Source organism: Lissotriton vulgaris, chromosome 6, assembly GCF_964263255.1.
Source record: "Lissotriton vulgaris chromosome 6, aLisVul1.2, whole genome shotgun sequence".
Taxonomy (NCBI): domain Eukaryota; kingdom Metazoa; phylum Chordata; class Amphibia; order Caudata; family Salamandridae; genus Lissotriton; species Lissotriton vulgaris.
Genome location: NC_141694.1, coordinates 1,325,867,333 through 1,325,891,261, shown reverse-complemented (window position 1 = coordinate 1,325,891,261; position 23,929 = coordinate 1,325,867,333).

Here is a 23,929-nt window from a genome sequence, read left to right as displayed (position 1 = left end):
CTATTTTTGTAAAATTAAACATTGGTATCTTTCTATGCAAGTGCCTAGATCTTCAGTCTGAGATAATACAATTACTCTAGTCTATGTGAATGCCATTCCTGCTTTTAGTTCTCTGTGCGACCGCTAGGGGCCTGGCATTGACTGCTTGAATGAGTGTGGCTATGAGAAGTGAAATAAATCTTTGAATTAAAAGGCTCTACGGGGTAAAAACGCAGATATGAGGTTGATGGGTCTGTTGCTCGTCTATTTCCATATTCTTCCCATTTTAAGCTTGGCTGCCTCGATGGGAACAAATGCCTCTCCCTGCAGATGGAAGCAATATCTGTATCAATTGAGCTGTCAGCCAGGAAGCAGAACGCTGTCTGGTTCTGACCTCTTCCAAGTAGCGCTCGTTTGTTGTGAGAGTCACGCAGGCAGAACCGCTCTTTTAATCTTGCATTCAGGGAGAAGAGCAGTTAACAGTTTTATATCTTCACACTTAGCTTGTTGTAGTAGCACAGAAAAGAACAGAGCCCTATTTTTCCAGACATTCATTTAAAAGCAAGTACGTTCAGTGTATTTTAATGTGAGACTGGAGGCATTTCTGCTTGTCAGAATTTAGCTCTCAGTCCAAGCGTTTGAAGTCGCTGGGGCCAATCTCGATATAAAGCAGATTTTTATGCACTTTTTTGGTAATATCGAGAAGAATTAAACTGTGTTTCATTAGCAGCTATTTTGCAAACGCAAACAATTTTTTCACCAAATAAATGATTAATGTATGAGCACTTCTACTGTGGGAACCTTGCTACAAAGAGGGGAGCGCTGTGGACCTCCACCCAAATAGTATTGTATGTGGAGGTCCTCGTCCTAAGTTAACAGTAACAATTTGGAAATTAACAGCAATAAAGCTGGTTACTTCTTCATGTGTAGTACTAGAGAAGCGTTGCAACATTGGTGAGTTTGTATACGTATTTGACATGCATGCTTTGTATGTGGTATGTCTATGTAACGCTTAATGCTGGTGGCCATTTTGGGTGTCGGTGCATATTGCGAAGAAAAAGCCACCATGCTTGCGCAGGTGTTTATTTTGATTTGTGTGCTGTGAACGAAAAAAGCAAAATTAATGCTCTTGAAGTCAGAAGCTATGTTGGCTGGACCAACAAATTCTAGATTCCCAAGGACGGGAATCGCCCGGCATACAAGATTAGATTGCTTTTTGTGTCCGACTCACCCCCAACCTCGCATAATTCATGCCACTTATTTAGGTAAAACCATTTCGGACCACGAACTCCTGGAAATTTTGCTACCATGGGGTTGGTTACCAGCTCTGATTCCTACATTGCAGCTACAGCCTATTTTGTTGGAAGACACAGACTTTCATGAAACTCAGGCAACTGCAATAGATACATACTTTGCAACAAATACTAGCACAGCTTACTCTCCCATTTTGAATGGGAAGCATTTAAGGTAGTAATCTGTGGCCCTGCGGCACTGCGATTAACACAGTGGTAGGAGCCCGGAGAGAGATGATCTGGGCGGTTTGAAGATTCACTGGGGCCCCTTGAGAAGGCTGCGTCGGAAAACACAAAGGAAGCGCCTCCCTTACAGGAGGGCATAGTGCAATATGCTGACCTATTAGAAAGTCTTTGGACACTAGATATTCGCCAATATACATAGAAGTTGCATGTAGAGGCAGACCAATCGGGTCGGCGTATGATATGTCCAGAACTTTCTCCCACACCGATTCTAGTGGTGTATACCCCGACGGGTGAGGTGAATACTCAGCCTGAGACTAATTGAGCATTTTGGGACTGTTAATCGGAACAGTATTCTGCACACCCTATTCCCGACTCCTCGAAATTCGAGGAGTACTTGCGTCGGGCACGCCTGCCCACAGTTCTGGCAAAAGATAAGGATGACTCCTTTGCGCCCATTACAGTGAATGAAATCAAAGGGGTCCTGAAGGAACTGGCATGCAACAAGACACAGGGATCCGATGAACTCCCAGTAGAATTTTATACTACCTAACCAGCTAAACTGGTTCCCCAGTTAGAAAAGCTGTATAATGCATCTTTAGATGCAAGTCTGCTTCCCTCTCCCATTATTGAAACCTAAAAAGCTCTTGCGTAATTAACCTCCTCTCGTTCATTATCGATAATAAACACCAAGTATAAGATACGTAGTAAAATCCTTGCCCACAGGCTACTCCCGTTGTCTCTTGCTTAAAGCACACTTATTAGTGTGTCTTCATTCCTCGTCCTAATACCTCATTAAATATACCACAGTCGTTCCAGATCATGGATGCCAGCCGGGACCTCTACCCCCAAACCGGATGTCTGTCATTAGACATCTGCCAAGCATTTGATTCCTTAGATGGGACTATATGCTTGCCACATCGTCACACTTCAGAATACCCCCGACCTACATTAGATGGGTCAAATTATTATATACTGTCCCCACAACAAGGGCTAAAACAGGTCCCAATATCTCCCAATCCTACCCGGTGAGCCAAGGCACTCGACAGGGTTGCGCCCTGTCCCTGCTCCTCTTTATTGTTGCGATGAAACCAATAGCACAATGTCTCAGACAAGAGGCGGTACATAGAGGAATCCCAGCAAACAACATAACCCATACTGTCTCGCTTTATGCCAATGACATGATTTTGTTTTTCAAAGATGTCCATGAAGAGCAGTTGCAAATGGAACAGTTGCTGTCCACCTTTGGAACCCTTTCTGGTCTCCATATGAATGCAAAAAAATATTTTGCATATTCCTTCATGGGCACATATGTTGAACCTAACCTGTGCTTTGGGGAGTACATGATCTCAGTGGCTCCTTCTACGTTTGGATATCTCAGGATACAAAAATACAGAGATAGCTCTAATTTACTAGAATGCAATCTTTCATGTACAGTTACTGCACTAAAATCATAAGTAGCTTTTTGGATAACATTTTCCCTATCTGTTGCCGGATGACTGACACTGGCCAAAATGATAACGTTGCTGTGCCTTCTTGACCATTTCGTGAATTTACCAATCATGATTCCTAATGGGATATTCCAGCACCTCATTGCTCTGTTGACTGAACTAATATGGGTGCTAGGGCAACATAGAATTAGTCTAGCAATGTCCAACTTCCAACGAAGGAGGTGCCAAATGTTTTATGGTTTTCACCAACCCACTTTTGGGTCGAATACCAGTTCCTGTGACCATATGACCTAAATACTATATTTCAGATATGTCAAATCTGCATTTCTCAGGCTTTAACGTTAACCCACAACCCTTCAATCTCTCCAGGACTTCACGTAACCTTCTATCATTTCCACCAACATCAGCTCCATACACCAAAATATTATCCTGATAAACCTTCACCCCCTTGACACCTTTCAAAACCTTCTCCATTGCCCTCAGAGGCTTCAGAAATCAAACCAAAAGGCATCCTGCGAAATTTGAAGGTGCTGAAGGGTGTGACAAAGGTCGCGAACTCTTGGAAAGAGGGGTATAATCTTATCTATTAGTATGCCGATATTAGATTGAGTAAGGAAAAATGCCTAGAACCATTAATGGAACATACGTCATGTTGATATTGGGAAATGGATAATGGTCCACCACCACAGACTTGTTGGGTTCCCTAAGGTTAACACAGAGCCTGACCTCTCCATTGGCCTTGCATGCCATCACAACTGGTGCGAACAACTCTGAAGCTTCCACTTACAGGATAATCCCATTGTCAATCCACTTGTCCAATTCCTTCCTCATGCTTTCTCTCACCAACAACGGGACACCCCTCACTTTTCCAACCTTGGGTTGGAGATTAGATTTGAGCCTGATCAAAAGCATGTAGTCTTTGAGACAACCCATTCTAGTCCTGAACACGTTAGGAAACTGTTCAACCATATATCACATCCCCCTGACTTTTAACAGTGGGAATATCATTAATCCTGACAGGATGATCCTCATTTGGGTCCAGATAAACACTCAAGTCAAGTTGGCGGAACCCCCTTTGATCGAGACATATATCTTTCCGGATATTATGCGATACTTTAACTCAATGGTTCCCCAGAAATAACCTAACCGTTTGTTCAGCTCCCTACCAAACTCTTTAGGTTTTACATCCGGTTTCAACAGTTTCACTTTTGTTTTCATCTTTTGTTTATAGAAATTCTTGAAAATCTGCTTTATTTTAGCACCTGAATTAAATTTCAATCCTGACTGATTCACCATTAACTTGAATCATATCAAAGGCACTGTCAGAGGAACCCCTGTTACTTTGCAGTATTGTGACCTCCCCAACTAATGTACCATTTTCATCACCATGATCATCATCATACTCAATCTCTCTCACTTTTTTAGTATTGTTTGTAGACTTGCAATTCTTCAGAAAGTGACCCTTTCTTCCACAATTGTTGCACACAACCTTCCAACCAGGGTAATCTTTGTAGTTGGCCCTGTTGCCTAAATTCCCACACCGGAAACATTTTTAGGAATTTTTTGGGGAAATTCAGCACCTGCCTTTTCCTGAATAACTTTGCCCCTAGTAGACTTGTCTTGCACTAATTTAACCACTACATTTTCTGGTTTGAATGTAACAACAGTACTACTATGCATTTTTGCATCAAACATTCGCAAAATAAGAAATAGCAAAAATTTGCGATTCCTTATTTGCCATAGCATTTAAGGAATCGCAATTTTGCGATTCCTTAAATGCTATGTATGAAGCATTTTTGAATTGCGATTTCTGTTCAAGAATTCACAAATTACCACCAAGTTGTAGTTGATGGTAATTAACGAAGTCTTTAAAAAATGCACAATTTAGCATTTTTGATGGTGGCATGTGACGCACACACATGCCCATAGGGCATGTATGTGCGCCATATGCACACACATGTATATTTCAGGGGTGCAGCAGGGTGTCTTTGAGACACCTCTGCACCCTTGAAATAATTCTCAAATTGCGATTAGCAAATTGCGAATTCGCAATTTGAGAATTACTTCACAGTCATTCCTATGGGCCTCCTGGCCCATAGGAATGCATGGGAAATTATTCCTTATTTGCGAATTCGCAAAATGCGAATTCGCCAATAAGGAAGATTAAGGAATCGCAAAAAAATAACGATTTTGTTCATACATTCCATTTTGCGAATTCTAAATAGAGATTCCTTAAAAATCGCTATTTAGGAATCGCAAAATGGAATCTTGATATATCTGCCCCTAAATGTCCAGTTACAGTGCAAACAGAGCACAAACCCTCCTTTTTGTACAAAGTTTACAACAATATGCCATGTATATTATCATTTCATGTCCATTTTAGATATTTGGGGACAATTCAGAAAGGTGTGTGAGGGTATGCAAAAGAATGCTAACAACGTATTACTTTAAGTACTCCAAAATACATATATAAAAAAGAGATGTAGATTTACATCAACATATATGTCTAGGTTTGCTACTTATCGGAATTCATAAAAAATTCAAAAATTCTACATAAAAAGCTGCACCACATGCAGTTTACAGAGCGAATTCGATGTTCGGACAACAAAATATCGAAATAAAAGTATTGAGATGCAAAAATATCAAGTTTTTGATATTGCTATATATACACGACTCCGTATCTACGCCCCCCCCAACTCAAAAATCTGTGTTATGAGCTACAAATACTTTAGAAACTCTATTCATATCCTGGACATTTGTCATCCCCACCTGATCATTTAAGAAATAAGCTATCTCATTTGGTTCTATTAATAGGTAAAGACTAGAGTAGTCAAATTAAGACCAAAATATGGAAAGCATGGCAGAGGATAGCTCCTTCAGTATCAGTGCATCACTGATGAAAGACTATGGGCCAGATCTATCAAGCGTTTTTCACATTCGCCAACGGGCCGATTCAGCAAATTGGCCCGTTGGCGAATGGGAAAAAGCCTTTTGGGATGTATCATCTTAAAAGGCATTCGATAAATAGGGAATCGCAAAAATTGCGATTTGCTTTTTTGCAAATGAATTTAAGTAATCGCAATTTGCGATTCCTTTAATGAAATGCAGGAAGCAAAAAAATTGTGACCTGGCTTTAAGGAATCGCAAATATGCAAATTCAAATAAAAATTCACTTTTTGGCACATAGGCCCTTAGGCCATGTATGTGCACACATGCATATTTCAGGGGTGCAGCAGGGTGTCCATTTGGCACCCTTGCAGCCTTGAAATTGTATGTGCAATTTACGAGTACCTATCTTGCATGTAATTCCCATTCATTCCTTATTTGCAACTCACAATTTGTGAGTTGCAAATAACGAATGGGTAGGAATTGCAATTATTTTGCGAAACCTACATACATTTCATTTTGCAAATCCATAATAGCGAATCAGTAAAATTCGCTATTATGAACTCTCAAAAGGCAATGTTGATACATCTGGCCCATGCTTTGGAATACTCATGCGTTTTTGCTACGTTGAGCACTTCATGTAAGGAAAGATTGTCCTTCTGCCACATGTTTTCTTTAGCCTTTTCTAACAAACACCCCAACATAAAATGATCTTGTAGTCACTCCGCACTGGTACCACCAACGCCACAGTTCGTAGCCAACCTGTGCAGTTCTTTTATATCTTGCTCAATTGAATTTCCCTTACGTTGCGTTTTCTTACTAAATTGATAGCGCTAAGGCACAGTGCTCAAATTGGGTAGATAATGCAGGTCCAACTTTTTTTAAAAGGAATCATATTAATTAAGGTCAGCAGAGTCATCACGAGACAGGTCAGGTAGGTGTTCCAAACCTTCCTGACCTTCGGTGCCAAGACAGTGCATCAACAACGACATTCTACGTTCAACGCTGCTTAATAAGTAGAGAAAATGCGGCTGTGAGGATGACAAAAAAATAGCTGTGAAGAGCGCAGCTGCCAGAGTGCGTTTACCTCAGCCAGCATAATCAGGAAGCAGCACCGCACAGGCACCTTAATGGTGAAGAGCAAGCACTGGCGAAGGGTACTAATGATGCAGTTCATTATTAAACTAATAGCCTACTCATTTTGTCTAATAATGCACCATGTAATAATTGTGTAACCCCTACTAGGGAATTACATCTCTCATTCATACATTAATGCACCTACAATCATTCCAAAAAACAAACTTCATACTATAAGACCTACTGCATTATTCCATCATACAATTCTTATAAAAGACTAATCAATAAAGGTAATATGTTTTGCAGAAAGGTGATTGGAATAAAATTAAACTTCCATGGCATATGTCTAAAGGAAGTTCAAAATTCGCCGAAGCATGGAAGATTATAAAAGTTGAAAAGACTTCAGTGTTACTAAATAATGGTTAAGGTGGAGTAGTTCCAGATTGGCAAGAGCAAAAAATGATTTATTTTCCAGTGTGGGTGATTTAAGAAGTCATTTGAGTAAAATGTTGGGGCATATTATCAAGGACACGCGATACATTATCGCCGCTTTTATCGGCAGGAAACTGCCGATAAAGCGTCGATAATGGCCTTGATAATATGCCCTATGAATTCCAATCGAAGCACATGTTCGATGTGAACACAACTAACATGGGCTTCGATTGGAATTCATAGAGCATATTATCAAGGCCATTATCGCCGCTTTATCGGCAGTTTCCTGCCGACAAAAGCGGCGATAATGTATCGCCTGTCCTTGATAATATGCCCCGTTGTTCCTTCTGGTTTTAGCACAGTATCTCTTCCCAACATTTCAAATGACATTTTCGTCTGGTTTAAGTCTATGATTGTCACCTTCATTGAAATCTTCCCAAATGAAGCCAGAACAAAAACAAAACGTTCAAGGAATGTTAAAATACCAAAAAATGATGATGTCATAATGCACTGTATTTTTTTTTAATTGATGGTATCAATTGTGTTTTATTTTTCTGACATGTTGCTTTGTTTTTTATAAGGAAGAATGTGTGTAGAATTGAACAAATAAGCCTTTTCTTAGTTAAAGTACCTGCATAGCATGTTTTCATGTAAGTTGTATCCTGTTCGGGTTTGTTAGTCATGCATTGTTGTTTAAACAGCAGCCTATGTTTTACCTATGTTAGGGGCAGTTGCCAGCTTTGCTGTGTGGGTGCTTTTAGCTATAGCCCTTCTACTTACTTACAACAATATTTTTTTTATAATAAAATACAGATGATGAGGGCACGTTTTTTCTGTGCACTGCATTCCTTTTCCTTACCACCAGGCCCACCATGTAATGGCCACTATTACATGGTCTGCAAATGGTTTACACACCCCATTGATCAAGACAATTATTTGTGGCATCGAGCTAGTACGTTAACCCTAGGTGGGATGAAGCAACTCTAGGGTGTTGCTTTTATTCCCCTTATAAACTGAACTAGAAATGACTACTTGCTCCACATACTGTTTTATTTAACAATAAATAATTGTAATCACTAGACCTGAGTTAAATTCCTCATAATCCCCTCTTGTCTGTGGACCACAAATCGGATCCATAGACCTACGACAAAATTAGAGTAATTTGTATTATCAATACCTCATGGAACACATATGTTTTCAGACCTTTTGGAATAATGGGCCGGTCATTGTATATTCAAGAATTTCCAGGAAATGTAAAACACTAAAATATTTGAAAAAAACATACACACACATTAAGGGACGTTATATTGGATACATACAAATGTAACAGAAAAGCCTATGTGATGGTTAACACCACCACCAAACTTTTCCCCAAAGGCAATGATCATGACCTCACACATAATGAAATTGATGAAAGGACATATGACAGCACTGGTGATTTCAAATGTCACTTCACCTTTGGTAAGGCTCTGCACCCAGCCCCCAAGTGTTAATAATGCATAGCATTAGGGTGTGCTCATTGTGGGTTCAGCGCATGGCCTGGCATTTAGTCATGTCCTGCTCCTACCCACTCTGTGGACACACTACTGTGCACAGCCTTTAGAGCTCCGGGTTTAACCATCACTCAGTTCCTGTGCCAGCCCACCAATAGATGTAACCCACTAGACACAGCTCTCACCTGTGCTCTGCAGGGGTTGAGCAAAGGGCCTTCCCTTTGATGAGGCCCTGTAACCAGCCACTGGATCGAACCATGCCCCAGTCAGATATTACCAAAATAGCCTTTCACATGAGCTTTACTTTCCCCCTTCCCCAATAGCAAGTTAAACAACACATTTTGCATTGTATGTCTATTGGTTGCCTAAATAATGATTTTTTGTTTCATAACTGTTTCACTTTCAGTGTCGACGCTGCTTATATTCAAATTAGCCATGCTCAAAGATGTCGTGTTTACTATCAAAGTTTTGTTTTGTTGGTCAGGAGTTACACTGCTCTTGACATCCATAATGATATAATTAATATTTGAGATGGTGAGCTGAAATGTTGTAAATAATTAAGTAATTTGTCATGTCACATATGGCATCACGTGTGCAGTCTTGAGCAGTGCATTGGGGGGACAGGATATGGTTGTCATCCTTAGCATATCCTGTAAACGTCAGTAAGCCATAAAATAAATGTTTCTTCAAGTGACATTTTAAACGCATTTCTAGTTTTCAAATAAAAACGTCTGCCTTTTCATGGGCCGGGGGGGTTGTTAATTTGAAAATATGAGGCAGCAGGGGGGCGCATCTTGGATTGTTTGAGGAGTGTACAAGAGAGAGGCTCACAATTTCCTTTTAAAAATTTTTTATAAAGCCTCCCATGACTACTATTCATATGTACCATGAAAAATGACGAGCTGTGGTCAACTAATGAATGCCAGCGTATGAAAACCAGTAGGGCATACTAGAGACGTCCATAGTATATATCTGTTTCAACCCAGAGCATGCAAATAATACTGGTTATCCAAGTCCTCTACTCTTATCTTGAACAATCTTGTCCCTCCCCTCAATGAACAAATGTCAACACCATTTTCATTCATAGTCTCACTTCAACCAAATGTCATTCAAACTAGGTCCCAATTAAAGATTCAGACCTCACTCCACTTACAAAGAGCTTGATATCTTCTATGGGGCTTTCTTCTTTTGCAAATACTCCTATGTCTTCAAAATAACCAAAACGCACCAAAAATGTTGATTGCCTCTCAGAACAAATTCTTAACACATTTAAAAATAAAACTTAATTGGCACCCAAAATAACATCAAAATCAAGACACGCATTTGTCAAAAACTGGATGCTGTCAAGGCCTCTCAAGTTTTCCTCTTGACTATTCAAGGAAGGGTGGCTCCTCTCAGTAGTCATGGCAGTCGGGGAGGGAGTTCCGTGGGGCAGGCAGGCAGGGCGGGGGAGGGGCAGGCAGGCGGGGCGGGGGAGGGGCAGGGTGGGGGATGGTAAACACCGGAATATGGATGATTGCAGGTAAGTAAACAATTAAATTTAAAAAACGAATTTTGCTGCGTGCCCTGCATCGCAAAATGCGATGCAGGGCGCACTACAAAATTAGTTTTATTATTTTAAGTGAAAAGTATTAGATGTCCCCTTCCGAGGGTCCCAGTTAGGTGTAAGATTCACAATGAGTGAAAAAGCTCCATGGTAATTTGGATACTTCTTGATTGAAGAAGATGAATGATACAGCAGTTGAAAGACAAGGCATCAAATTCTCTCTTGATTAGGTTTGATGAAGAGTCTAGCATACATCTTGCAATAATAGATTTTCAAGGCAGAAATCCAGCTAAAATGTAAATCAAAATTAGGGACAAAAGAACTAACAAGTGGGTGATGAACGCAACAAAAACATGCATTGGCAAAGCCAATAGGTCTCGCCTATGAGAGCTATTAGTTTCGCTAGGCTTTGTAGTCATGCTGCACAGCAATGTGCATGCTTTGCAGTGTTGCTAACATTAGTTTTAAAAAGTGTTAAGATGCAGTCAGGGCAAATGTGCTTTTTTTAAAAATGCATTTGGGCTGGATGTATCACAGTCATTTTTTTATTATCATTTGAAGCTATGCTGCACAGCAGCCATGCTGCAACACAATATGGCTACAAATCATAGCTAATAGTCTAAAAGGAGATACTTTGTTAGGTCTCAGCACAACAAACGTGATCCGGAGGAAATCAGTTAATCTCCCCATGCGTGAATAGGAAAAAAAATATGGCATTTGGCAATAAATCTTGTCATATAAAGAAAGCAATAGTGCCCATGTCCATGTCATAGAAAAACTCATTTGGAAGCAGATAACATTTGTTGTCACAATAAACATCTATTTCAAAAGAGGAGGGACTTGTTTGAATTGCACGTGGAATAGTAAAACATAGCTACAAGAGGTTCAACTAGTATAAAAGGGAAGAAAAAAATAAAAGTAGTCCCTTAATAACAGCTGAATCAGCGGAAGGACAGCAATCAAGCTGAAGCAATCAAAACTTGGTACATGCTCCAGTCTAAAGAATAAGAAATGTAGCCAGAATTAGCTATCCAATTAGAAGGCAGCAAATAAGAGTGACAGTGAAGCCAAGGGATGTTAAACAATGGGCGAGCTCCAAGCCCCATGTTGTATACAAAATCTTTCAAAAGCAAGAGCGCATGCAGTGCTTTCGCAGTTGAGACCTAAAAAAGGAAAAGGGAACATATTTGTTGTGATGTATCTAGTTAAGGGCCAAGTCTTCTTATAAATGTTCAAAACAGGAGATGAAATTACAGGAAAAAGGTTAGCACCATCTTAGTTTGGAAACTTTAGACAACAAACACCTGGAAGGTAACAGTCCTGGACAGGAGTAAATCTAAGACATAGGGCCACATGCATCAATGTAAGGTTTTGCGATTCCTTATTTGCGAAAAATAGGGAATCGCAAATAAGGAATCGCAAAACGGGATGCATCAATTTAATCGCATAATTTTTGCGATTTGATAAAAATCGCAATTTTTACCAAATCGCAAATATTATGCGAATTCTAATTTGCGATTTCGCAATTCCCATTGATTCCTATGGGCCAAAAGGCCCATGGGAATCAATGGGAAGGCATTGAAATTTTGCGAATTTCAATTAGTGATTCGCAAAATGTTAGTGCATTTCATGGGTGCAGGGGGGGTCCAAAGGACCCCCCCCCCTGCACCCCTGAAATGCATTTCAAAGTGCATGTTTCACACACACATGTCCTAAGGAAATGTGTGTCTGTAACATGACAGTGTTGAAAATGCTAATTTGAGCATTTTAATAGTTTTTCGCAAATTACCACGAGGTCCACCCTCGTGGTAATTTGCACCCCCTAATTACGAATTCGCAATTTTAAAAACAATCATGCATTGCTTTTAAGGAATCACAATTTTGCGATTCCTTAAAAGCAATCGCATTTTTGGAATTCGTTAAACATAGCGATTTTCCCAAAAATGTTTGATGCATCCCAAAAACCTATTTAGGAATCGCAAACGGCCGAATTAACCGATTCGCACCGTTTGCACTTCCTAAATAGGTTGATGCATGTGCCCCTAAATTCCTACCTCTGAGGAATGGTGTCTTTCAAGCCTGTGAAAAAGAACCCAATGTTAGACATCCGTCGTATCCTTTTTTGCTTCAATGGCCTGTCCGCTGCCCACCTAGGGCCAAAACTCCTAGGAAGTCGCACAACACCCCTCTCAAACAACATACCACTCTGTTGACATGGCATTTCCACATACATGTCAAATCAACAGGAGTGTCACATAGGAATACATCTTAGTGCACTCTGAGTGTGAAGACCAGAGGTGCACTGCCTTCTGTTCCAGCGACACAAGGAAAACCAATTCCCTACCACTTCCAGTAAGTTTTCTTTCCAGATGAAACAGTATCTAAATTCCTTTTCTGGGTGAGATTATAAAAGAATGGGTATTGACTTGTGGTGTGCGAAGTTGCCTAATTGTGTGATGTTCCCCAAATATTACTTGAAATTACACATAATTATGCAAAAGGCAAATCAGTGATTATTTACTACATTTTAACGCAAAATGTGTCCCAGCGTCAATTTTTGACTTAAAGGTGCATTTCATGCAAAAAATCTACTGAACCATAAACAGCTAACAATTTCCTGTAGTCTCTGTCTGTCTGTGGTAAATTTGCACCATGAATGGTGTATTTGCTTTCCATTTTTACCGCAAATGGTGCGTAATCACGTGAAGTGACATGTTGGCATAATTTCGGGAATTTCGCATACTGAAATTACTCTGGCAGAATTTAAATTTTGTCTAGGCCTAATATTAACACAACTTCGTGATTACATCTCTACAGATAATGTACTCTGCATGTACAAGGTCTTTTCACTGCAATTCAGCCATGACAATGTAGTTCTTCAAATATGGAGTTAAACATAGCTTTTGCTAGATAAGGGTGGTTATGAACTAGTAATATTATTCATTTTGATATGTGCTTGTACTAGGTTCTCTATCATCTTGAAATAAATGGCACTGTAATGAAGTAGTTTGCATTGCTTCTACCAATTACAAGAATGATTGTCCACATTAGTTCTCCAGATGCCTTAATTTGATAGGATCTGGCAAGTGCCTCTGTTCCCAGCACTGGCATTGTTGGACCTGGCCCTTCTTGCAGGATTATCCCTAAACGTTTTGACTTTCTCCTCCTAAATTTTTTACCCTCTTTTTGTTGGCTTTAGGACTCTGGGAACTGTCCAACTGCTAATCAGTGCTAAAGTGCATGTTCTCTCTCCTTTAAACATGGTAGGAATGGTTTTAACCTGTTTGACACATTTAATTTACATGTAAGTCCCTTGTAAAGGTATTGTTATTGATATTGGTATTTGTAAAGCGCGACTGTCGCTCCGGAAGAAGCATCCTGGGGCTAACTGGAAAGTGTGCAGGAGGTTGAATTTAGGCAGGATTAGATGGCGTCCAGCACATACTCGTCTGATAGGCTGAAGATCCATGTTTTTAGTTGTTTCCTGAAGTGGGTTTCCTTGGTCAGGGATCTCAGATGCTGGGGCATAGAGTTCCATGCTCTGGAGGATAGGTGGGTGAGTGTTTTACCCCCTTTAGTTTTTAAGTTGAAGTTAGCTAGTTTTAGTAGGTTATTGTTGGAGGATCTCAGAGTCCTCTGGGGGTTGTAGTGGGGATAGCGTCTGATTAGGTATTTGGGGCCAGTGTGGTTAAATGCCCGGAATGCAACAATTAGGATCTTGAAAAGGATCCTTTTGTGCAAGGGCAACCAGTGGAGGGTTCTCAGAGCAGTAGAGGCTGAAGACCTCCTGGGGAGTTTGAGCACCAGCCTGGCAGCCGAATGCTGAACGCTCTGCAGTTTTTTGAGTGTGGCTTTTTTCACACCTGCCATTAGACCGTTACAGTAATCTATGCGCGAAAGGATTAGCGCCACAGCTACCGCCTTTCTAGCTTCCGTTGGTAGGAAGTCAAAAAATTTTTTGAGGGATTTAATGATTCCGAAGCAGCTTCCTGCCACCTTCCTGACGTGCTGGTTGAAGGATAGGTCAGTATCGAAGGTGACTCCAAGGTTTCTTGCTGTTGTGACGGTCTGGGGGGGGGGCTGTGGAATCCTCTGGCCACCAAAGATGAGGACAGAAGTTGACATTTTTCCCCATGGGGAGGATTTCTGTCTTACCTGTGTTGCACTTGAGGTGGTTTGTTTCCATCCACAGAAAGACGTCTTTCAGGCAGTTTTTTAGATTTTGTTCGGCAGTCGTAGAGTTCTCCTCTAGCGGGACTATGAGTTGGGTGTCGTCGGCATACGATGTAACAGTGATGCCGAATGATTCGATCAGGGAGATAAGGGGAATAAGGTAGACGTTAAAAAGCAAGGGGCTTAGGATGGAGCCTTGTGGGACTCCCGATCGAATCTTTTTCTCTGCAGAACTGAAAGGTCCTAGTTTGATGGATTGGGATCTTTCTGTTAGGAAAGATGTTATCCAGTCCAATGCCAGGTCGGAGATGCCAATGTCCCTAAGTCTGTCCAGGAGTATAAGGTGGGAGATGGTGTCGAACGCTGTATATACCCATCACCTGTACATTAAATACTACTAGTGGGCAAGCATCTCAGATTGTGTCACCCACAGAAGTAGCCTTTCAAACCTGTCTCAGGCCTCTGCCACTGTGGAGCCTGCTTGTGGAGTTTACTGCAAACTTTAATTGGCATTTAAAGTTACTTGCCAAGCCTAAAAGTCAACTTTTACTACATATAGGTCACCCTTAAGGTAGGCATTAGGTAGCCCTATAGGGAGGATACTATGTAAGTAAAAGACAGTACATGTGCCTTTATTGTGTGGCATGTCCTGGTAGTGACATAAGGCCTACTCCTCTCATAGGCTAACATTGGGAATTCCCTTATATGTTTTTCAGTGGTAATTACTGATCAGAAAGGAGTAGTGGTCTGCCTGCCCCCTCGGGAAAGTCTGTCCTCGGAATACTGCAGGCCCCACTCCTGAGGCCCGTCTACATTGTGGGTGGTCAGAGAAACCTGGAAGGAGGTCGCTCTGGCACTTCACAAACTACCCTGGGGGTAGAGAAAACAACATCCCCCTGTGAGGAGGGGCTGAATTGGAAGAAGGAGGCTGCTCCCTGAGGGGGGGGGTGGATTCCCGGATAACTTTCTGTTCCGATCAGGGAGGTCTGTCGCCACTCCTCTTGCCAGCAGGATGTCCCCAGAGAGATGGCATGACAGGTACTGCTCCCCTGCAGCTGTACTGTGTACTCTGAGTCCAAGCACCAGGATTCGTACTGACCCTATGTGTCTTCAGTGCTTCAAGTACCTGTGGAAGTTCAGCCGTTCCGTGCTTTAGAGAGGACGTGAACGGTTTCGTTTCTGGGCAACTGATCTCCTTTGCTGCATTCAGTCCTGCATGTGCAGGTCAGTTTGAGCTACCTTATAACACCTAGCAGGTGCACAGGCCCTCCTGTGCCAGGGCTTGAATCGTACCATCAGAGCTCCCAAAACTTACTGTCATCCCACACATAGGTTTTCAGGGGACTGGTACCTAAGTGCACTAAGGGACATATTTACAAGGATTTAAGGCCACCAGAACATTACTTTATTGATGTTCTGGTGACATTAAGTACTTCGCCTCATTTACAAGGCATCATTAAGCCACTTAATGTGGCTTAACGCAGCCTTGTAAATAATGCCCCTATTTACGCAGCACTTAGAGTGAAAGGGGTGTGCAATGGGTATTGCTGTGGGCATTCTCCCGCAACACCAATTGCTTTCTGACACTGCCCCATATTTACAAGGTATGGGGCAGCACCAAAAATAAATGGTCTTAAACAGGCGATACAAGGAGGAATGTTTTATTTCTCCTCATATATTGCTCTTTCCACAGCACACATGGATAGAGCAAAACGATTGTTTATGAGCAGGAAGGTGTCCCTTACTGCACATAAACAATCTCCCCTGCAGCGCAGGCCCCCTAGCAAGATGGTGCAAGGGTGCCTGCGCTGACGTTAGGCGACTTCTTTAGTGTCAGGGAAAACGCAGGGGTGCTCTGTATTTTTGAAAAACTGCACATCCCTGCATGTTAAAACTGATGGAGCGCTGCGTTACCAAATTTGGCGTAACACTGTGCTCCCCCAGTTTCTTGTACATATGCCCCAAGTTTGTGAAAAATGTGCATTTGCCGCATGCCTAATGATTTGTAGGGAGATGATGGGTGAGTCCTCGTCAGAGGTCCCCGAAAAGAAACAGAGGTTGCCATATTACATGTAAAAGGAGTGCAGGTGTCCCTGTTGCTTAGTACTAATGGGTTTACTGTGAATGCCGGGCTGTTTTTGTTGACAGGTGGCGATACATATAACTCGTCATAAGCTGCTGCGCAGTGTGCCCTTAAGTGATGATGTAGGTCATCTTGATTTTACATTGTCAGGATTTGGATCATATGCCTAGCATTTATGATTCATGTGTTTTCATGTTTCATTTCATGCTGTGATGGTCTCATGTATTTCACTTTGGTTCTTGCCTTACCATTGAAGGACTGGGTTCTTTAAGACCCAGCGGTGCCAGGGCACAACACCTGAAACCTTCGTGGGTAACCTGCTCCGGCGTACGAATGACAGAGACACGGGACACTTCCTTCGGCGTCAAAGATTCAAGGTTTATTTGCTGCAGGGAACACAGAAATCACAGGAAGTACATCGAGTGTAGTTTGGGGAGACTGCTTCAAATTGGTTCTGTGGATCGCTCCTTTTATACAGTTTTTACCCATAGGACAACATGACACACAAAAGTTTACAACCCGGTTCCCACCATTATCCCCCAGAGGGGTCGCTTTGGTCACTTTGATACACATGAGGTCCGGAACATAAGTGCGGAAACATTTGGTGGTTCCCAACTGTAAAAACCCATCTTCCCATTATTAGCGAATTCCAATCAGCAGTAAAACAGATCGAAATAGGAACAAGGACAGGTGCAGAGGAAGACGGAGACAGTGGGGAGATCGGAAAGGGTGTAAAAGGGGAGGTATCGGGAAACACGAGATACAGGCATCAAAGGGACGTGCCTAATGAGATGCACGGCTGAGACAATAAGTCCGTGCGGCAAGATGAGCCTCGAGCGGCACCATCTGCTTTACAGTAGCATCCCCCTCGTCATAAAGACACTTACAAAGAACATGTGTCTTCCGCAAATACCTTGGGAGTCCCAGGGTCGCAAAGCGGACAACGTCCGTTCGCTGGCTACTTGAGGGCAAGAGACAAAATGGATGCCGTATCTAAGATGGAACCCGTGGGTACAGATGAAAAACCCACATAACAAACGAACAGTTTAAGTTAGCACAGCGAAACTGCGCACACTTACTAAACTCGTCATTTGCGGTTCATAGATACCAGACTCGACCATATTCGTGCGAGTCGAAAACACCACTTACATTTGTCACGGAACCTCAGACGCTCCTTTTGCCCTCATGTAGGCAAGCACTAGTCGGAATCATATTCGATATTCATCAGACCATCTAGATGTTGCTGTAGCATAGCTCTGTCCAACCGAGTCCCCTTGGTAACAGGTGGTTGTCTCATACACGTTGTAGCACAGAGGCCACATAAGGCAGGACCACACTGCACACAAAGGCAACACGTGAACAGGAACACCACAACGACTCCGATGATCATCAGAATCTTCCAACCCCAAGTCGACATCAGGCCCCAAAACCACCCAAGTAGCGTCCAATCCCCTACATCCACGTGTATGGATTTGGAGATCTTATGCAACCTCGAGATGGCTTGATAGACAGTTGGAGCGTTATCTGGAATGAAAATGCAGCAGCTCGAATGGATCACCTTACATACCCCACCTCGATCTGCTAAGATGACATCTAAAACCATACGGTTTTGTAACGTCATAAGTCTATCCGCCTGAAGTTCAGTGGTGATATTACCAAGGGCACTGGCAGTAATATTAGCTGTCGATTCTACCACTCGAGTCAACTGTCTCAGGTTCCTACTATTAACCATAGGTCCCCAAAACGGGAGGAAACCCTTGAAAAAGTCTCCTGCCTCTTGACCGGCAGTATCCTCTTCGCTAATTACGCCTCGCACAACTCTAGTCTTATGATAATCGGCATCTACAGTGAACGTCGGAGGCAACAGATTTGCAATGAAACATGAGCCCATGAAGTCAGCGGGCAACCATGCATATGCACGATCATAGCAGATAAAGTATGTACCCTTGGCAGCCAGAAACACAGGGGACGAGACCATCGGCAGAATGTAATTTTCAGTGCAAGCACTCGCTCCAAGTCGGGCTTGCGATCTTCGGCCACGACCCATGAGACAAAAATTACCAGTGTGGGGTACGACCCATATAGGAGGCGAGCTTTTAAGCTGCTTTTCGCTAGTGAACGCACTATATTCACCTCTACTTAGGACCCTATAAGCCTGTATCTCTTCTTCGGGAATAAGCGAGGGATCATAGATATCACTATCTAAATCCTCTATTGCTATCGACAAAGGTTTTTGATACGAGGTAGGACCAGAGTAGGGGGAACGTGGTTCTCGAATGGGGTGGAAACCCAGTGCGCTTCGAAACATTGTTTGAAATGCTCGAGCTGACCCTTGGGAACTATACGGTAACACCAGATATGGAATTCCCTTATCCGTAGTATGTGGCATCAACCCACACACCCAACAATTAGTAGTGTTAACCACTAACTGATGCTGATGAAGGAGCTGAATAAAGGAATTGTTGCGGAATTCTACACGTCTAGCCTGTTCGTGTTCCGGTAACATATGAAAGGAATGAGGAGAAACAGTGGAGGTAAGTTTAGGGTCAGGAGTAGGAGTAGGTGTAGCAGAAAGTAAGAAGTAAGACATCGTGTAATACACCCCACCCGCCAATAATGCAGAAGCAGTCAAAAACAATACAAACAGTTGGAATATAAAACATTTGGTACGACTGAGTTGCTGCAGCTTAAATCTATGAGCCTGAGCTCCTTCCAAATCATTCAGCTTCGAGAATGCCATTCCCTACGACCGTCCGCAACGTTTCTTGACGCACTTCGTTCTGTGTAGCAATAGTCAATCCCTAGGAGTTCCCAGGAACCGACGGCCTTTAACCTAGCGTCAAGACCTACTATCCAGAAGGAAGTACGCGCGCGGCCCTACGGCCTTTGATGCACAATATGTATATATGCAAAAACAAAGTCTCTCAGCGGTAAAAGCAAAAAGTATAAGGAATGAAGCTCAATATATATATATACGGAAATATTCACAGTAATATGAATGTTCAAAACTGATCACGGAAAACGGGATAATGCAGTTGTCAATACAGCAAAGCAGGATCTTTTATTAGTCTTTAGTGCTAGATCGTAGAAAGTATCGAGTTTTCCCAGGACGTGTCTGCTCGTCAAACAAAGGATCCGTTGAAGAGACAGCGTCCCGATGATCAGTTGAGTGGTTTGGTCTTGAGTCTTTTGATGATAATTGTTCAACAATGTCTTTCTGCTGCGCTGAGGATTCTCCAACTGGCTGTGCGTCGCTAAAAGGTACAAACGCCGGCAATCCTTCGGTTTCAGTTGATGCAATGCCTCTCCTTACCCACGGGTCTGTCGGCAAAGGGATAGGGACCTTTTTGGTATGGGTGGCATGCACCCAATTCTTGCGTCCCTCGAGACGAACAGCAGTCCTCGTGGCAAGGAGAACCTGATAGGGTCCAGTAAACCTCGGGTCCAGGTTATTCTTGCGTGAAAAATTTCTCGTCACCACCCAATCTCCGGGCTGGAGCTGGTGGCCTGGACCCTCCGTCTGCGTCGGCAATGCGTCGTAAACCTGTTGGTGAATTAACCTCAGTTTAGCAGTCAAGTCATGAAGATAATCGATCAACATTGGGTACTCAAGATCCCAGAACATTCCTGGCCTAGGAACCCCCCACACATTCGCAGGACGGCCGAACACTATTTCATAGGGACTAAGCCCTACTCGGGAGTGTACAGTCGCCCTAGTTGACAGTAATGCTAAAGGTAAAGCGTCAGGCCACGAAAGACCAGTCGTAGCCTGAATCTTCGCTAGCTTTAGTTTGAGGGTGCCGTTATACCCTTCAACCAATCCAGCTGACTGGGGATGATTGGCGCTGTGGAATTTCTGATTAATTCCAAGGCCCTTACACACACTCTTCATCACACTACCCACAAACTCACTTCCGTTATCTGACCACACGACTCTAGGCATTCCATACCGAGGAAAATATTCCTTCAGTAGGATTTTCGCAGTAGACAAAGCAGTATTGTCTTTGAGAGGATAGGCCTCGATCCATCGGGAGAATGCGCAAACCACAACTAAAACGTACTTCAGGTTATTGCATCGCTCCATATGGATGAAGTCCAATTGAATCACCTCAAAGGGGCATGAAGGGGGAGCAAAACTGCCAGGAGGAGTTGGGGTTCCTCTGCCAGGATTGTACATCATGCACACCATACAATTCTTCACCAGACGTTCAGCACATCTCGTGATACCATCATTCTTCCACACAGGAGACAATAATTTGCAAATACCTTTCGCGCTAATATGTGCTAACCCATGCGCCATAGTCACAACGGCCAGCACATACGCATCCGGTAACATCCATCTTTTCTGATCAGACAAATCAATCCAACAACCGTTCGCATCCAACTTTCCCGTACTTTCTTTCCATTTCGCCTTTTCAGTCTCGGTGGCCTCATTCTGAATTTCTTTCACACTTTCGATAGTGTCTTCGCACATGCTCGATTCTGTAGGCCACCTAACCGAACTCGTCACATACATTCGAGTGCTAAGGTTCCGGGCAGTCTCCTTAGCAGTCTCGTCCGCAAACGCATTACCACGACCAACATCATCCGTGACCTTACGATGCGCACTACATTTAACAATCGCAACTTGCTTAGGCAACGTAAGTGCATCCAAAAGATCATTCACAAGCTGGCCATGCTGAATCTTCGTACCATGCGACGTCAAGAAACCTCTCTCTCTCCACAATCGTCCAAAACTATGTGCGACGCCAAATGCGTATTGGCTGTCGGTAAACACATTCACACGTTTCCCTTTCGCTAACACACACGCTCTAGTAAGAGCGATCAGCTCTGCAGCTTGGGCAGAATTCTGATTTAATCTTGCAGTCTCAACAACAGTATTCAACGTTACAACAGCATAAGCAGTAGTCACATCGCCATTCGGCAACTTAAAGCATGACCCATCCACATACAATGTACCGTCCGGATCTTCCAATGGGGTGTTTTTAAGGTCCACTCGACCTTTTGTTTCTTCCTCTGTCCTCAAGTAGCAATCATGTTCTGCTACTTCATCTGACTCTGTGCTAATTGGTAACAAAGTTGCCGGGTTCAGAACATTACAACGTTTTATCTGAATGTGGCTTGCCAACAGCGTCAACTCGTACCCAGACAACCTCGCACTCGTCAAGTGCTGAGTTTTCGTCCGATTCAAAAGAGTATCGACTGCATGCGGAACCATCACCGTAAGCATATTATCCATGACCAATCCTGCTGATTGTCGGATGGAGACCGCGGCTGCCGCCGTTGCTCGTAAACAACTCGGCAATGCTCTGGCTACCGGATCCAAGGTCGAGGAAAAATATGCACATGGACGTTGCTTACCACCAAAAGGTTGCGTTAAGACACTCAACGCACAACCTTCCCTCTCGTGAACATATAACGTAAACGGCTTACTGTAGTCAGGAATACCTAACACAGGAGCCGAACACAATGAATCACGCAGTTCAGAAAAACTGTTCTGACATTCATCCGTCCATGGTAAAGGAGTTGAAACATCCTTGCACGTAAGAGCCACCAATGGTTTCGCTAGCAATGAAAAATTAGGAATCCATTGCCTGCAGTACGACGTGATACCTAGAAAGGCACGCACATCTCTTTGGGTTGTTGGCACAGCCATGCGCGCAATTGCTGCAATTCTCTCTGGGGTCAACCTCCTTCCCTCCTTTGACAATAAGTGACCTAGATAGGTTACTTCTTGACAACAATATTGGAGTTTAGAAGGGGACACCTTATGATTCAACTCACAGAGATGTTGCAGCAACGACACCGTAGCAATTTTGCAAATGTCCTGAGTATCAGCAGTTACCAATAAGTCGTCGACGTATTGGATTAAGGCCGCACCAGCCGGCAACCTAAACGCATCTAGTTGACCCTTCAAGGCTTGGCTGTAAATAGATGGACTTTCACAGTAGCCCTGAGGAGCGCGTTTGAACCGGAAGCTGCGTCCACCAAGAGAGAAACCGAAAAGGTCTCTGCTCTCCTCGGCAATCGGGATGCTGAAAAACGCATTTTTCAAGTCAATCACCGAAAACCATGATGCAGAAGCTGGAATCAGAGTCAGTAGCGCCGTGATGTCAGGCACAACGGGGAATTGAGGAACCACAATTTTATTCACCTCCCGTAAATCGATAACAAAGCGATAAACAGGCGGCTTTGAAGGATCAGTACGTTTAAGAATGGGCAGCACAGGGCTGTTGCACACGTTTCCCCGAGTCTCCTCAATAACATCTTTCTCGATCAAATCATAGATGATCGCTAACAGTGCTCGTTCACCATCAAGGGAGATACGATATTGGGGAATACGTGGCAATCGCACATTAGATTTCAACTGAACAACATATGGGGAGATATCAAGTAGGCCCACATCGTTTGGACCCGTTGCCCACAAAGACGCAGGAAGAGAACTCAATTCCGGTGGGAGCTTATCGAGGGACAAGTACATGGGAGAGACAACCCTCTCTCCTAACGTAAGCTTTACACCCGCAGGAGAACAATACAAAGTCGCATACAAACATTTAAGCAAATCCAGGCCCAAAAGATTTTCACCACAACCCGTAGTCAAAATCAACGGAGCTTCTAGCTCACGTGGCCCAATTTTAAGGGGCAAAGGGCGCGAAACTGGATTGCTAACAGGGGCGCCAGAGAATCCAACGGAAACATTTGTTAAGCCAGACAAAGGTGCGCCAGGGAGTTTCGAATGCTTAATGGAACTTTTCGCTGCACCAGTGTCCAACAGAAAAGGCTCAACGACGCCCGATGTAGCAACCGCGACGTAAGGCCCTCTCTGATCAACCGGAACTGATACCACTCCCTCTCCTTGTCTTTGGCTGTCCTAGTAATTACTGTCGTCAGTTCCCTGATCGACGTAATAATCGTCTACATTGTACTGCGCAGATCGTCCTTGCGACAATCCACGTTGATCGAAACAATTATCGGAATTTGATGAATTATCTGAGCGATCGTTTTGAGCTCCACGACCTCTACCACGTGATGCCTGCTGCGAACCACCCCGACCTCCTCTAGACGAGTTACCACTATTACGTTCATTCAAAACAGGACAATTGAATTTAATGTGACCCTCTTGTCTACAATAAGCACATTGATTGTACCCTAACGAAGATCTTTGGGAAGAGGAGTCATTACGAGTTTGAGATCTGTTTGATTGCGGCTGCGATCTATTCTGTTGCGAATTATTCTGATTTGAGCGTGGAGGATACGCTTGCTGAAGCAACACTTTAGTTTTCAGCTCTTTCGTCTTTTTATCAGCACGGTCATTCTCTTCTTTCTCTCTGTTC